General features: G+C 39.7%; 1 long non-coding RNA gene across 2 annotated transcripts in view; it reads right to left on the bottom strand.

Annotated features, from left to right (window-relative positions):
* Positions 1-17081, bottom strand: part of LOC122683092 — a 207634-nt gene extending 190553 nt beyond the window's left edge. The window contains exon 1 of one of the 2 annotated variants that reach the window (XR_006337615.1): positions 16471-17081. This is a non-coding gene — a long non-coding RNA (uncharacterized LOC122683092). The remainder of the gene's footprint in view (positions 1-16470) is intronic. The other variant, XR_006337614.1, reaches the window with a different exon arrangement.
* Between the last annotated feature and the right edge of the window lie 620 nt (positions 17082-17701).

Here is a 17701-nt window from a genome sequence, read left to right as displayed (position 1 = left end):
GAATCTCATTATATATGTTTTGTATATTAGTGCCCCCAAACTAAACAGGGCAGAGGGTGACCCAGGCCATGCCAGGGTGAAGAAGGAAGAGAAAGAAGATTTAGGAATCCAACTCTGATAAAGAACTGTAACAAAGTCTAATCTTAGAAGCAGAGGAAAAAAAAAATCAATGGTTACATTTATTTACTAACATTAAATATGCCTTTATTTTATGCTAAGCCCTGTATTAAACATCTTTCTTTCACTGTTTTTTATTTTCCCTGTTAAAATATTGTTAAGGTCAGTTTTTAGGCTACCCCTTTCTACAGATGGGAAAATTAAGGCTTAGAAAAAGGAAGTGTTTGTCCAAATCCCTTAAGCCAGTGAGTGATACTGGGACCAGCAGGCTCACTTCAGAGCCAGACTCAAGGTCAACCCCTTTTCCTGTCCTCTTCACTCCTACACTCAGGGGTCCACCCCACATCTTTGGGAGGCATAAGCCTTTTGTCTGGCAGGCAGCCCTTTTGCATGACAAGAGCTAAGTGACTCAGATTGTGAAGAGTAAATGATATGCCATCTTCCCCCCAAATTTCTCTTTCCTGAGCAGAAAAAGAAAAAAAAAAATCAACAAAAAGGGATGTCAAGTACATTGTCTAAGCAAATATCTAACCAGTGTAAAAAATTCCACTGAGTCATCTGTAGTGATATAGATGAATCTAGAGTCTAGCATACTGACTGAAGTAAGAAAGAGAAAGACCAATATTGTGTATTAATGCATATATACGGAATCTAGAAAATGGTACTGATGAAACTATTTGCAGGGCATGCATAGAAAGGCAGATGTAGGGAACAGACTTACGGATAGAGCAGCAGAAGGTGGGACAAACAGAATCACACTGACACCCCTACACTACCATGTATAAAGCAGATAGCCCAGCTTGGTGCTATGTGTGTGTGATGACCTGGAGAAGTGAGGTGTGTCACCTGTGTGTGACACACACAGCCCTGGTGTGATGACCTGGAGAAGTGAGATGGGGTTAGGAGGGAGGCTCAAGAGGGAGGGGTATAGGTATGCTTATAACTGATTCACGTTCCTGTATAGCAGAAGCTAACACAACATTGTAAAGCGGTTATTCTCCAACTTACCAAAGATATCCTATGATAAATCATAATGGAAAAGAATATTTTAAAAAAGAATGTTTATATATATATATATATATATATATAACCAAATCACTTTACTGTACAACAGGAATTAACAACATTGTAAATCAATCATACTTCAATAAAAATCAAGAAATAAGAAAAGAAATTCCTGGCCTGTCTATGAACAGATATTTCAAAGCTTCTGTCTCACTTGCATGGAAATGAAGTGTGAAGAAGTTTCCAGGGAGAACACAGAAAAGGATTGGACTGTTGGAGAAAGTCTGTGGGACCTGAGTCTGACTTTCCTTTCTATCTCCTTTCTGGTAGGACTTAGTTCAGCGAACATTTGTTAAGTGGAGCACATGATGCCAGATGGTGACCTGTTCAACAACAGGTCACAAGAGAAAGTGAAATAGAAAGTTTATGACTCACAGGTCCTGGAGGAAGTGCATAGCCTGCCCCCAGGGGTTACTCGGGGAGGTCAAGGCAGAGTTCAGAGAGAGTTGATCTTCAACTCTCTCTGTTGACAGGGACAGGCAGGGCCCTGGGCACATTCCTTTATTAGGATCCACGGGTGGAGTGCTTTGGGTTTCCCAGGCTAGGCCCAGATTTGTCCATTCAAACCAAAAGAACAGAATTTTGGTTAACCTCACGAGAGTCTTACCTAAGAGGTGCATAGAACAAAAAGATGCAGGTACACCAGGGAGACAGCTGATCATAAGTGCTGTTGGGGAAGTTTTATCAAAAACTTACATTTGCTTGTTATTCTGCAGGCTGACAACTAGGATGTGTGTTTGCATGAAGAGACTAGTGTTTGTTTAAGGTCTCTGCTGGTCATTTTGCCAAACAAAACAGACGCCAAGGCAGCAATATCGTGGAGTAGCTTAGCTCAAGTCAACATTTCTTCTCTTTAGTAATCAGTTTATGTGAATGGGGAAGAATAGATGGGGGTGACTGATGGTGGTAGGGACTTCTCAACCAAGTATCAGAAAGCCTGAGATGCAAGTTGTTGGCCCCAACTTTTTGGTAACTCTCTTTAGTTGTGGAGTGCTTAAATGCCTATTTTCAACTGTGTCTATAGAATGATAGAATACAATTGAGTATGGAGGGGTATGTAGAGGTAGCAGAGGAATGGCACCCTTTTTAATTTGGAAGCCTTAGTAATGAGATGATACCTGCATCAAGTATTCTGAAGGTTACTTAAGCAGATAAAGGTCAGAGAAAAGCATATGCAGTGCATAGAAGGGAACAAGCAAAATCATAGAGGACTGAACAAGCTGATGGATTGCCCAGGAGAAAGGACTATAAGCCATCTGATGTTACTAGAGTCAAAAATATGAGGTGGGTGGTAATACCAGACTAGGGATTCTTAAACACCCCATACTTAGTTCAGGATTATTTGTAAGGAAAAGTGGATGTTCCCAATGCAGAGAAAGTCAAGTGATCCCAAGGAAGCAGCAGAGATTAGCATCAAAACTCTAAGCTTCTCAGTTACCATCAGGTTTCCCCCTAAAGTCACAAAGACTCCTTCGGCCTCATATTTTGGGCAATAAACTGAATGCTTTTTACTTATAGTCTGGCCGTAGAAACTCAAAGCAGGGCAACACCTTTATTGCAAGTACTAGAAAAGCCAGAGAAGTTACCAAAGACATATGTTTGAAGACACTGGAAAGCTACAGAAGTGACAAGGATTAGATAAGCTGGACCTCAGAGCAGAATGGAGGGGACTTCAAATGTGAGCTGAGAATCACCAGTTGTTTTTTTTTATCCTGGGATATTTACTGATTTGGGCTGCATAAAGGTTAAGGCCTGATCCAAACAGGGAAACTCTACTCAAGGAAAGAGAAACTGGAAATTTTTTTGTGGGTACTTGATGCTGGCTGATGGATTGGAAATTTAAGGAGGCCCAAATCCAACTGGTTTTATCCACTTGGCGTTTAACAGGCTCTGGGATGTACATAGGAAGCTAGGAGAGGAGACAAAAGGATCCTTAAAGCCAGAATAAATTTCCCAGTAATCTTGACATGGTTTCAAGACAAAGTGGAGAAGTGGGGCTCTCTTCAAACAAACCACTTGTTTTTAACTTGTTTTATTTTCTTTAAAAACATTGCTCAGTTTTGAACATTTGGAGATGAAATGTTCAAGAGAAAAACCTCCCAAGAGCTGCACTGAATCTGTCATTTTTAGGTCTAAAGAGTCAGACTTGCAAACAAACATGAGAAGAGCCATGCCTAAGCAACAAGGATGACGCAGGGAAGAACCGTATCTTACTGAGAGAAAAATTCAGTCCTGGGCTGGCTCAGTCTCTGCTTGGATTGAGAAAATGGGCTTCTCTCTTTACTTCCAAGCAGAAGAAAGTGGAACTGTCTCTAGGAAAAACATTACTTGTAACTTCCTGGATTCTCTAAATACAATGTCTGGCACACATTCACGAAGTATGAGACATATAATGTATAATACAACTGTGATTGGTAATCCAAAAAGAAACACACGGTAAAAGTGGGTCCACAGATGGTCCAGATGTGGGAGTTAACAAATCACAATTTAAACATGGCCATGATGAATACAGAGAAGATGGATAAAATGGATGAAAAGATTGAGAATTTCAATAGAAAATGTGAATCTATAAAAATCAGCAAATATCCTAGAAATTAAAACATTGGAAATTACACATAAATTAAATAAGTTTAACAGCATACTGGAGACAGCAAACCTTATGAGTAAGTGAACCTGACGATGACTCAATAAATTAGGTAAACTGAAAAAGAAAAAAGAGAATTTTAAAAGTATAAGAGACATGAGGGACACAGCCAAAAGTCTAAACATATTGTACACTTATTTGGTGTATTAGAAGGAGAGAAAACAAAGGATCACAAACAACTGCTGAAGAGACAATGACCAAGAATTTTCAAAAGTGAAAAACCCCATGTCACAGATTCTGTGAGCTCAGTGATTCTGATGAAGAACGAAGAACACACTGACACCCATTATCATCAAAGTATTGAAAATCAAAGGAAAAGAGAAAATTTCAAAATACCCAGGGGAAAAAAACCTCATAACAATACTTTGAAAAGGCAAGCAACAAGGCTAAGAAATATACTTTTTAATATAAAGATGGAATCTTTAAGAAATAGAAAGTACAGAAATAAGTGAGAGAAAATGGTACAACCCTATTATCTGTAGTATTTCCAATTTGGCCACGTTTCTCAAGTTAAAGATGTTCATACCCTTTCACTGAGAAGTCTAATCTCATATATGGAGGTGAAATGAATAAATATATTTTAACATATCAGAAGAGTTTAGAATATTTATTAATAAAAATACTCAGTACAATTATAAAGACATGTATCAGAGAGGGTTTCATAGAGATAACTCAATTCTGCCTTGCTTAATTCATTAAAATAATGAAGAAATGAAGTAACTTGAAAATGTTTCTTAATGTAAGTCAAATCATTATGCTATACACATTAAACTTATACAATGTTGTATAGCAATTATATCTCAATAAAACTGAAAAAAAATTGAAAAATAATCAAAAGTCCAAAAGTCCTTAACATTAGGAGGAAATTAAGTATGTAGGGTTTCCAGGTTTTTTTTTTTTTTTAATTTCTGGCAGTGGAAGAGAATAGTGTGATTTAGGGCATTTCTGCTACCGTGCTATTTAGTTGCTAGTGAAAGTGAAGTCGCTCAGTCGTGTCCGACTCTTTGCGACCCCGTGGACTGTAGCCCACCAGGCTCCTCCGTCCATGAGATTCTCCAGGCAAGAATACTGGAGTAGGTTGCCATTTCCTTCTCCAGGGGATCTTCCTGACCCAGGGACCAAGCCCGCATCTCCTGCTTGGCAGGCGGGTTCTTCACCACTGAGCCACCTAGGAAGCCCAAGGGCATTTTGGGTTATTCTCAATGCATCTTGGCTTCGCTGGTGACTCAATGGTAAAGAATTTGCCTGCAATGCAGGAGGCCAGGATTCAATCCCTGGGTTGGGAAGATCCCCTGGAGAAGGAAATGGCAACCCATTCCAGTATTTTTGCCTGGAGAATTCCATGGAAAGAGGAGCCTGGCAGGCTATATTCCACAGGGTCACAAAGTCAGACACAACTGAGCGACTAACACACAAACAATAGTGTCCTAAGCTCAGAGTTCTGCCTGTTCCATGGTGCTATCCATACAAGTGGATTTGACTGCAAAGATGGAGAATGGTAGTTTTTATTTCCGATTGATCTAGAAAGTCAGCAGAACTTGTAAAATGCTTAAGTGACAAGCAAAAAAAAAAAAAAAGTACCCGAAGACGCTCCCTGAAAACTTAGGGTGTATTTATTTACATCCTTCATGAATTGAGTTGCTTTTTCCTCTGGGGTCTTTGTTCTGGAAGGAAATTTTTTCTCTTAATACCAGGTGACGTTTCTGCAAAGTTTATCAGGCAATGGCCTCTTGGCTCAGAAACTTTTAGGTATTACAATAAAAGAAGGCTCCTTGCTGGGTGTCATAAAACCGATGTTCAGATGTGGTGTTTCCAGATGCCTCAGCTTAATCTGACGGCCTGGGACCACTCAGCATGATGGACAGCAACCACTAACATCTGCAGGCAGCAATGATTACTGACAGTTACGGTCAAAATCAAACTCCATGCCAAAAATTGAGTAACTTGTATTCATGAAAGTGCTTTCACTTCTTGTGCAAATGGCCAACAAGCTGTTAAAGGGTTGGTGTATTCACTCATCATGCAGAAAAAAATCACTTGAAAAAAAAAAAGCCACCAGCTAAAAAATATAAATATGAGGGAGGAGCAAGAACTGAAATACATTCTAAATCAAGCAGCTTTAAATTTACATTCCATGCTAATGACTTCTACATGTTCCTTTTTATTAAGAAGCATTCCTAAGTTTAAAGGATTACTTATCAGTTTTTAAGTAAGAGGGTAGCTAGGTGCCCTGTTTTAAATGGACACAGAAGTTTGATCACTCATGTGTTATTAGGCAGTGACTGAGATTAGATAAAGATTTTAATGATTTAAACAACAGGCTCAGATTAGATGCTGCTGAATTTATCACACCTCATAGCAAAAACAAACTGGAGGCACTTACTTTCCAGGGAAGAAAATTTTATAGTGAAAATTTAAGAGTAAAGACATAAAGCTGCAACCTAAGCAGGTGGTGGGGTAGTCTGACCTTAACTTTCATTTTAAATCAGGTTCAAATCACTTGAATTCCAAAAAATAGTAAATTGCATTTTTGTTTTCTCCTCTTTACACAAAGTCACGCATACATCTTAGAATACTATCCTTTCCTTAGGACACAAGGGCAAGCATGTATTGTTTCTTTCTTGATCTGAAATCCACATGGATGGCATTCTTTGTTATCATGGAAAGATCAACACAAAATGTAACCAGAAATATATTAGAGAGGTGCTCTTTACCCTATGGGTCAGCCAAGCACTTCTTCCCAGTAACAACTGGTTGGACGATAAACACAGACAACAGGCCCAGTGGACTTTATCAAACCAAAGGTATACTGTATCAAAGCAAGAATGGGCCCTTTAAATGATACCTTCAATTGATGATACCATAAGGGCCAAATGGAAGAAAAAGCTTTTAGCAATCACTGCTATAAGATACAAAATTACAAATAAAAAATTTGCTACAGGGAACTTCAAAGATGCTTGTGGAAGGTAGAGGGCTCTGAAATTTAAGTTCCATGGTACATCCACTTTTGCTCAAAACTTTAAAATGTGGGTACCCTTTGACCCAGCAACCTAATTCTTGATTAAAAATAACTGTTTTAATAAATATTTAAAGTTATACATTCACCTGGGCTTCCCAGGTGGCTCAGTGATAAAGAATCCACCTGCTAAGCAGGAGACATGGGTTTGATCCCTGGGTCAGGAAGATCCCCAGGATAAGGAAACTAGACCCCACTCCAGTATTCTTGCCTGGGAAATCCCATGGACAGAGGAGCCTGGCAGGCTCTAGTCCACAGGGTTGCAAAAGAGTCAGATGTGATTTAGAACCTAAACAACAAATCCATTTAAAGATCACTTTCATAGCATTGATTACTTGGAAAGATTTGGACCAACCTCAATATTTACCAACAGGAAGTGAGTTAAATAATTCCCCAACCATTCAATAGACCATCAGAGTTATAAAGATAATAATGTATATCTATATTTTAACAAAGTACATTATTAACTGCTAAGTGCACAAAACTAGTTACCAAATATAAAGCATGAAAACAAGAAAAATATAATTCCATTTTGTTAAATATTTATCCTCTGATGGGAAGAATGATTTGACTTAAATAGCTCAGAGGACAAACAGGGTAAGTAACTACCAAAAAAGATCACTTCTAGATTGACTGTGGATCTAAATGGTAAAGATAAAGCAATTAAGCTTTTAGAAAAATAAAATAGGAGCATATCTTCTTGATCTGGTGTAACGATTTGTTAAGAAGAAAAGACTCTTATAAAAGAAGAGGTAATGTGCATTACATTGAAAGAATCTCTGTTTCTCAAAAAATATCATTTAGAGGGTGAAAATGCAACTCAAAAAGTGGAGGAAGATATTCACTGAAGATAAATAAGAGAAAGAACTAGGGAACAGAGCTTACAAAGGTACTCAACAAATCAAGAAGGGAAAAAGAAGATGACCCAAGAGAAAATTGGGCAAAAACTTGGACCCCCCCCCCCAAAAAAAAAAGATATCAAAACATAAGAAAAGGTACTCAGCTTCATTAGTCACCAAATAAATGCAGTTAAATCCTACTGAGATATTATTTTACATCACAGAATGGCTAAATTATAAAGAGATAATACTACATGTTGATAAACATGCAGAATAACTGAACTTTGAAGTACTGTTGGTCAGAGTGCAAGTGAATACAATCACTTTAAAAGCTCTTTGTCAAGGTTTAGTAAAGCTCAACATAAGCCTACCTTATGACCTAGTAATCCACTTCCAGTCATGCAACCAAAATAAATGTGTAAACTTGCACATGAAAAGGCTTGGGCTAAATGTTCCTAACAGCATTATTCATAATAACCCTAAGCTGCAAGCTATCCAAATGGACATTAATAGAATGGACACACAACGCCATAGTTGTACAATAGCATCCCAGAGAGCAATGAGATGAAATCAACGTAATGGCATGGGGAAAATCTCAACTTGCTGTGGCATGAAAGAAACTTAATGTTGGGCTTCCCTTGTGGCTTAGCGGTAAAGAATCTGCCCATAGTGCAGGAACTTCAGGAGACGCAGGTTCAATCCCTGGGTCAGAAAGATCCCCCACAGAAGGAAATGGCAACCCACTCCAGTATTCTTCCTTGGAGAATCCCATGAACAAAGGATCCTGGTGGGCTATGGACAGGCCTAAAAGAACACAAATTGTATGGGTCTGTTTACGAAGATTCAGAAACAGGTGAAACAAACCTCTGGGGTTACAAGTCACTGCTTACCTTTGGGAGGACAGCAGCCTTGAATAGGGCTTCCCTGGTGACTCAGCTGGTAAAGAATCTGCCTGTAATGTGGGAGACCTGGGTTCAGTCCCTGGGTTAGGAAGATCTCCTGAAGAAGGGAATGGCTACCCACTGCAGTATTCTGGCCTGGAGAAGTCCATGGACTGTATAGCAAAGAGTTGGACACGACTGAGCGACTTACACTTTCACTTTCACTTCACTTTCAGCCTTGAATAACCTTGATCAGGCGTAGTCTGCTACTCAGTTCAGTTCAGTCACTCAGTCTTGTCTGACTCTTTCCAACCCCAAGGACCACAGCACATCAGGCTTCCCTGTCCATCACCAACTCCCGGAGCTTGCTCAAACTCATGCCCATTGAGTCAGTGATGCCATCCAACCATCCCCTTCGCCTCCTGCCTTCAGTCTTTACCAGCATCAGGGTCTTTTCAAATGAGTCAGTTCTTTGCACCAGGTGGCCAAAGTATTGGAGTTTCAGCTTCAACATCAGTCCTTCCAATGAATATTCAAGACTGATCTCCTTTAGGATACACTCGTTGTATCTCCTTGCTGTCCAAGGGACTCTCAAGAGTCTTCTCCAACACCACAGTTGGGAATACTTGTAAATCCATGGCTGATTCATGTCAATGTATGACAAAACCCACTGCAATGTTGTGAAGTAATTAGCCTCCAACTAATAAAAATAAATGAAAAAAACAAATAAACAAAAAAAAACCCCCAAAATATCAATTCTTTGGCACTCAGGTTTCTTTATGGTCCAACTCTCACATCCATACATGAATACTGCCAAAACCACCACCTTGACTAGATGGACCTTTGTTGGTAAAGTAATGTCTGTGCTTTTTAATATGCTGTCTACGTTGGTCATAACTTTTCTTCCAAGGAGTAAGCATCTTTTAATTTCATGGCTGCAGTCACCATCTACAGTGATTTTGCAGCCCCCCAAAATAAAGTTTGTCACTGTTTCCACTGTTTCTCCATCTATTTGCCATGAAGTGATGGGACCAGATGCCATGATCTTAGTTTTCTGAATGTTAAGCTTTAAGCCAACTTTTTCACTCTCCTCTTTCACTTTCATCAAGAGGCTTTTTAGTTCCTCTTCACTTTCTGCCATAAGGGTGGTGTCATCTGCAGATCTGAGGTTATTGATATTTCTCCTGGCAATCTTAATTCCAGCTTGTGCTTCATCCAGCCCAGCGTTTCTCATGATGTATTCTGCATGTAAGTTAGATAAGCAGGGTGACAATATACAGCCTTGACGTACTCCTTTCCCAATTTGGAGCCAGTCCTTTGTTCCATGTTCAGTTCTAACTGTTGCTTCTTGACCTGCATACAGATTTCTCAGGAGGCAGGTCAGGTGGTCTGGAATTCCCATCTCTTGAAGAATTTTCCAGTTTGTTGTGATCCACACAGTCAAAGGTAGTCAAAGTCTGCTACTGTTGATGCCTTCTTTTGCTCTGTGCACTGGTTACATGGTCTTACCTACTGTGTTAAAAAAACAAATGAGCCTTATACGTACGCTTTTCTGGTATGCATGCTGTGTGTGTGCGCTCAGTCACTTAGTCCAGTACTTTGCAGCCCCATGGACTATATAGCCTGCCAGGCTCCTCTGCCCATGGGATTTTCCAGGTAAGAATTCTGGAGTGTGCTGTCGTTTCCTCCTCCAGGGGATCTTCCCAGCTCAGGGAACAAACCTGTGTCTTCCGCATTGGCAGGCAAATTCTTTACCGCTGTGTCACCTGGGAAGCTATGTATGCTATGTGCTTAGTCGCTCAATCATGTTCAGCTCTTTGCGACCCCATGGACTGTATAGCCTGCCAGGCTCCTCTGTCCATGGGGATTCTCTGGGGAAGGATACTAGAGTGGGTTGCCATGCCCTCCTCCGGAGGATCTTTCCAACCCAGGGATCGAACCCAGGTCTCCCACACTGCAGGAAGATTCTCTATACCCCTACAAAATTTTTATTTTAAGAATTGGGTGTAAGACATTGAAATGTTACACTGAAATATTGCTTCCACAAACTAATGTTTTGTTAGTCTTTAAATAGTAGATGAGATAGCTTCCATGTTAGGATAAATTAATTCAAAGAAAGAAAATGCATCTCCTGAAAAAGGCAGAGAAATGCTTCTCCTCTGAATTCTTCCTGTTGAATTTTTCTACAATGAGATCTAATAGATGTTCTCATTCTTGCCTTCTGTTCACTGGGAGCTCATTTCCATATCTGTCAGCTTTCCATCCTACTTATTTTTTGCCTAATACATCTTTCTCATTTCAAGGAAATATTTGACTCCATTTAAGATGACTTCATAAGCTGGGGAATATCGGAAAACAAAGAAATACCAAGCAAGTAGAAAGAGATGAATGGATCTCACCACATTTTGGATTTCTTTGCAGTTTTTAAGTATGATGTCCTGTGTCCCAGAGGTAGTGCCTAAAACCAGATACTCTCCTCAATGATTAGCTGAATTAATTATTGGCTTGTGTCAGTATACCAAGAGGCACCAGAGGAACCATCATGGCCCATCACATCAGGGTCTAAGTGCTGAGGAGTCTGAGAATGCAATTATGCAATGGATAATTCCATCCAGTGGAGAGGGCCAATGACTTCTAATTCAACATATAATAATAAACTGCAGACAGGGATCTGAGGTTTGCCAAAATGAATAAATAATATTATATTTCCCAAAATGACCAAATTTAGCTGTGTGGAGAAACTGATGGTGCTGATTCATAGATATTTCAAATCATCTCTTCTTCCTTATGCAACATCTTTGGCTGTGAGCAACCAGCAAAGAGGCTGGTCATTCAAATTAATACATTTTGTAGTAGCCAATTAGAAATATCTAGAAGGGACAAATGGTTCATAAAAAGCAAAGTGGTATTGCAGGAGTCTTCTGGTCTGGCCAACATTTTAAAGCAATGACTTTCTTGTGGACAGGAATTATTATATGAGAGGGAAAAAAAGATAAAACTTCAACCAAACAGAAACTTGTGCTAAAGTTGTTTTTTTTTTTTTTTTTTTTAAGCAGTCAGTAACTAAGTCTTTCTGGTATCCAGTATCTCATGTGTCTTTGATACTCAGAAGTGTAACATACAGGGACACATTCAGAGTTTTCAAGGTGCAGACAGATGGTTATGCCATGAGGGTACTTATACTAGCTATTTTAAAAAGTTCAGGTTTTTTATATTGCATTGGCCAAGAAGGGTTTTTCCATAAGATCTTACAGGAAAACCTGGATGAACTTTTTGGCCAACCCTATATATATCTATATAGGTGTATATACACACACACACACACACACATAGAAACATCATTGGCTCAATGGACATGAGTTTGAGCAAAGTCAGAGAAGATAGTAAAGGAGAGGGAAACCTGGTATGCTGCAGTCCATGGGGTCGCAGAGTCAGACACAACTCAGCACCTGAACAACAATATATAGGCTTCATTTAATTTTCAAATAAGGCTGAAACTAATGGCATGATCAGGGGCAGTAAGTGCTTCCCACGCCTCAAGCGATTGTGGTTTGCCAGGCACTGCACTGAGGTTATAATTCAATATACTCTCAAGGTGTGATATCTGTTTTTCAGAGGAGAATATATTGAATTTCATCATGAATGTATTTAACGGCCATGAATTAGACCAGAGTCCCTTAGCAAAGTGAGAGGAAGACACAGAAGCCAAGGGCAGGAGGGTGGGGATGACTCTCCAATTGTGGTTGAGTTTGCTCTGAATTCTGCAGAATGATACGATGTTCAGAAGTTGGTGTGAATAGGGAGGTGCAGGCTGCTTTCTTGTCTTTCTCAATGGGTGGGAATCATACTGGGGTGAGGATAAGTGAGGTGTTTAAAGATGCACTTTTAAGTATACTATCAAGAGTGAAACAGACCACCAGCCCAGGTTGGATGCATGAGACAAGTGCTCAGGGCTGGTGCACTGGGAAGACCCAGACGGATGGGATGGGGAGGGAGGCGGGAGAGGGGATCGGGATGGGGAACACATGTAAATCCATGGCTGATTCATGTCAATGTATGGCAAAAACCACTACAATATTGTAAAGTAATTAGCCTCCAACTAATAAAAATAAATGAAAAAAAAAAAAGAAATTTCAACTACAGAAAAAAAAAGAAAGGATCACAGAATGATAAATACAATAAAACTTTCACTACCTCCTGAAAAAAATAAATAAATAAAGATGCAGCTTTTTCCCCCTATACATATCATTACTAAAAAAAAAAAATCTTAATTTCCAACTAAAGAAGCAGAAATCTGTCAGTGCTAGGCAATTGAAATGCTCCTTTTCAAGATTAATTTTAAATACCACTGGTTTATAAGTTTTATGTCCTTACTCTTAAACTTCCTCTTCACCCTCACCCCACCCCCAACCTGCCACTACTCTCCCAGTGTGAAGATACTACTCCATTCACTGGACTGAGCTTAAATGTCCAAGTGGAGAAAGTTGCTAAGTGGTTGCATTGATATTCTAGCCAAAATCCACTGACTTCAAAGCCTGCTTGGACCACACATCACATCTGTAATATGAGGTCCTACTTTGGAGGTGTCGTAGCCAAGGGCAACAGGAGGGTGGTGATTCTGCAACTCTGTGCACAGCTTGGATACATACTAAGGAGACGTATACCTGGGAGGCAGGGGTGAAGGGGCATCTTTATAAAAGCACTCAGGTAAAGCTGGCGCATGGGATAAAATGATTGTAATGACACTTTGAGGAACACAATTAAATAAAGACTTGAGTTTCTTAAACAAAAAAAGTTAACTCAGTGTCTGAGAAATATGAAATTACAATATTGAAAATGTTCCTTCAAACTGGATTTGCACCATACTCCAGGAAGAGTCTGATTTCCCCCCAACCCTCGGGGGGCAAGGTCTGGTCAGAATTTTTGTTCTGTAGTCTTTTTCCGAGTAGACCTAATATAAAAATTTTGATCTATCTAGTGAAATTATAATTTTGTGACACAGTCACTTACTTGGTAAAGTGGTAAAGAATCTGCTGCCAACAGAGGAGATGTAGGAGACACAGGTTTGATCCCTGGGTTAGTAAGATCCCATGGAGAAGGGAATAGCTACTTACTCTAGTACTCTTATCTGGGAAATCCCACGGACAGAGGACTGGTAGGCTACAGTCCATGGGGTCACAAAGAGTCAGACAGGATTGAGCAATTAAACAACCACCAAGGTGGTGGACAGGTTGAAATTTGGAGTCAGGCAATGCAATGTGGTGTCTCTCAACTGCTCTTTACTTGCTGTGTGACCTGAAGAACTTACTCAACCTCTCTCTACATTTCTGGCTGTATCAGTCCAATCTCTGCCTCTGTCTTAAATGGCCTCTCCTCTTCCCTGTGGCTGTCACTAGCAAGGTTACTTGCCACTGGATTTAGGGCCTGTTGGGATAATTCAGGATGAGCTCAGTTGGAGATCCTTAACATAATTACATATGCAAAAATCTTTCTTTCCAAATAAAGTCATATTGATGAGTTCTGGATTTGGGGATGTGAATGTATTTGGGGGGAGGACATCTTTCAACTCACTACATAGTGTATATTTGTATGGCCTTTCCTTTTTAAAAAATAAATAACTTTCATGTATATGTGAAATGGAGGAGGACTCCATGGTCCTTCTCCCCAGCTCATATCCTCTGTCTGACTTCTATCTATAGAAAACTTTTAGTTGAAGAATAAGTTTAATCAGAGAAGTGAGAAAATGCAGAAGTAAACACAAACAAACAAGACCAAATACTATTAGTTAAACAAAGTCAAGGACTTTTGGTTCTTCTTAAGATAAGATTCTGAGCTATATCCTTTGAGCTGTCTTATAGATACTGAAACCCCCATCAGCTGGAAGAAAACTACATAGTGACTGGACTAGTCGTGACATAAGCTGCCACAATTCCAAAAAGTAGCCTCAAAGAAATGGGAACAAACCTACCTTGGAACAATCAAAATGATGCTGATCAGACCACTGCATAACCCAACTTCAAGACGACCATCAGAGCTGACTGTGTTGTTTCTACATGAAGCCTCCTCCCTCCATCTATAAGAGGTCTTGCCCAATGATTATCAATGATGCTTTGGACAGGAGCCAGCCTCCTGCCAGCCTCCAGGAAACAGAAAACTTCTCTTTCTAGCAAGATTGTCTCTTTCCTGGCTTTAGAGCAGCAAGCAGCCAGACCCCACTTACAACACCATGTTCTCATTTAAAATTGTAATTATCACAACATCTCTGTGGATGAGGACTATGAGAACAAAACACCAGAAATCCAAGACAATGAAATGACTATGAGAGAAGTGGAGAGGTACAGGAAGACAGTACAGATTGCTTCATATATGGGGATACTGAGAGATGCTTCGTGGAACAAGCCTAAACAGAACTTAAAGGATGAGTAGAATTTTGAAACTTAGATTTGTTTTGTATGTAACAGCAAAAATAATTAACATTTACAGGTATGCTCTGAGCATAAAGAGACAGATTTCATGTAAAGCAAGTAATACACAGCCTATTATACAGTATTGAAAACCTATTTATAGTAATTACTATTAAATGTTGCTTTTTCAAGACCTGCCAAATTAATTACTCAAATTGTTAATAATATTCATTTTCCTGTGCATTATACTTTAAAATATTTTCCTTTAACACACACATTGATTTTCATAAAACTTTCTGAAGGTTATCAATCATTTCACAAGACAAATAGAAGCTGGCATTTATGCTAGAATATTCTGCCATCTGCAGGTAACCAAGGGGTGCTACAATGCTCAGGATAATGAGCTGTATCTGTTAATACTAATTAAATGCCTTTTGAGGCAGGGGCGCTTGCTCAAAATCTAGGAAGCCTCAATACATTCTTGTAGCATTCTTGTTAATACATTATTGTTAGCTGATGTTAGTCAGAAAAATGCTCCTTTAGGTAATACATGAAAAGATACTTGTTCTTTACTACCACGCCCCCAAATTTTGAACTTTAAAAAATATACACACGTTCAGCTCTTTACAGGATGTTCACTGCAAATCAGTAGTTTCCAAAGTATTATTCCTGGATCAGCAGTGCTACCTGGGATCTTTTTAGAAATGCTAATGCCTAGATTCCTCTCTCCCCCCAAATTATCATCAGAAACTCTAGAGGAGGGGTTCAAAAACTGATGTTCTACCAAAGTAGCCAGATTGTTTTGAAGTTTGAGAACCAGGGATCTGAAAGTTTGAAAATGGGGGTTTCTACTGAATGGGCAGAGTGGGTGATATTTTGAGGTCGGTGCCTACAGAAGAGAAGAGGGGAGTAGTGAGAACAGCCTAGACCACCTGCATGTCTTCAGAGAATATTTATTTTTTATAAAAATAGATCCCAGGTATTGGCAACGTTTCCTTTTTCTAGCAAGGGAATTTGATTTTTTTCTATGAAGACTTGAAAATAAAGGAAATGTTGGCTTAGGTTTTCTGTTTGGGCTTATGCTAAAATCATTTATGAGCTTAAACTAAATCCCTTAAGTAACTCAAGTTTTATTCACACACACGATGAAAACCCAAACTGCAAATCCTTTAGAGCAAAGACATACTATTCCACCTTGCTTCATTTAAAATCATCAAAAAATAATAATAAAAGAAAGCCATCATTATCAAATATCCTAGGATGGGAGAATATTGTTATTTGCAAATGTGCATTTGAAATCAAGTCATGTCCTCTTTTAATTATATTAAGGTCTCAGGATTTTTTCATAATACAAAATAATATATTGGGGCTTTAAGTGTTTTGAGCTAAAAAGCATCACAGAGAGTGTAAAAATGCTATAAGCATATACACAGAGCTACCAAAAGCAACACAAGGAGGCATGATAGTGAAAGAAAACGGAGCATCCCAGGGACACTTCCCTTACCTCGAACCGAGTCCTGTGGGGCGAAGGGCGACAGAACGCAGCTCAGTGACCCTGACGTGCTTCCTCCTAAAGAAGGCAGGAGAGGACGGCGGGGCTCCAGGCTCAGACTGCTCAGGCTGGACTGGCCGCCTCGCCACGGGACTTGCTCCCAGAGGGACTCGAGCACACTCAACCTCCCTTAACCTGTTTCCTCATCTGTAAAATGCTGCAACAGCCAGCCTACCTCATGAGGGGGTAGTGAAGCTTCTCGAACTAACGCTGCGACTGGCACTGGTTCTCGACCTCGGTGGTGCAACGGCATCACCTGGAGATCTGTGTTATTAGGTGTTACTAGGAAAGTACTTAGCCCAAAGCCTGCTTTATGAGGACAGCATGATCCTTTTAACAGCGATTGTTGCCGCCTGTGAGGCATTACTCTCTGGGGCTGCACATTAAACTCACCTGGAAAACGATGACCCCAGGCCCTGCTGCAAACTTTCTGATCTACTCGATCTGGCTTAGGCACCTGACCTTTTCATTTTCTTTCAAATTCTCTCCGTGACTGTAATGTGGGGCCCAGGTGGAGAATAGAATGGCAGATGGATAAATGAGGAGTCCTCTTAATGTCTCAATGATCTCATAAGGGAGACAGACAAACCACAATGGACTGTGATGACAAACATCTGACTTCAGTACTTAACTAGAGGCTAGATGTCACTTCTCTTTATGGTAACACCACAAAGTGGGGACTAGTATTACCACTGGTACAAAAATGTTAATTTCACCATTACTTCCTAAGATGTGTTTCTTGTTTCATAGAAATGGAAGATAAATTCAGAATTTTGTGGATGGGGGCAGGAATTACAGAGTAAGTTTCTCTGTATAATTGAGTCTCAGGCATTTAAAATGCCTGAAGAGACCAAGAAAGAAGAAATCGGAAATAAAGGACTGAAGGGCTGAGTGACTGGGTGGAAAAGGAAGGGGGAAGGGGAGATGACTATAGCAAGGGGAAGAACTTTGAAGAGAGTGTATGTGTATACACACACATACTCATGTTCAAGTAAAATAGGTGTTCAACAAAAAGTATGAATGGGAAATGTAGTGGATCACTTGCAGAAACTAGTTTGTGAACTAGTTATGTGGACAAGAGGACTCAGGAGAGGTGAGGAAGCTGAGGTTTAACAAGTTAAAGAAATGGCCAGGTGTGAAGCACTGGTTAACAGGATAGCTGACTTCTAGGTCTGAATTCTTA

The sequence above is a fragment of the Cervus elaphus genome, chromosome 24 (genome assembly GCF_910594005.1).
Source record: "Cervus elaphus chromosome 24, mCerEla1.1, whole genome shotgun sequence".
NCBI lineage: Eukaryota > Metazoa > Chordata > Mammalia > Artiodactyla > Cervidae > Cervus > Cervus elaphus.
Note: the sequence above shows the minus strand (reverse complement) of the source record. Positions and strands in the feature narration are given on the sequence as shown.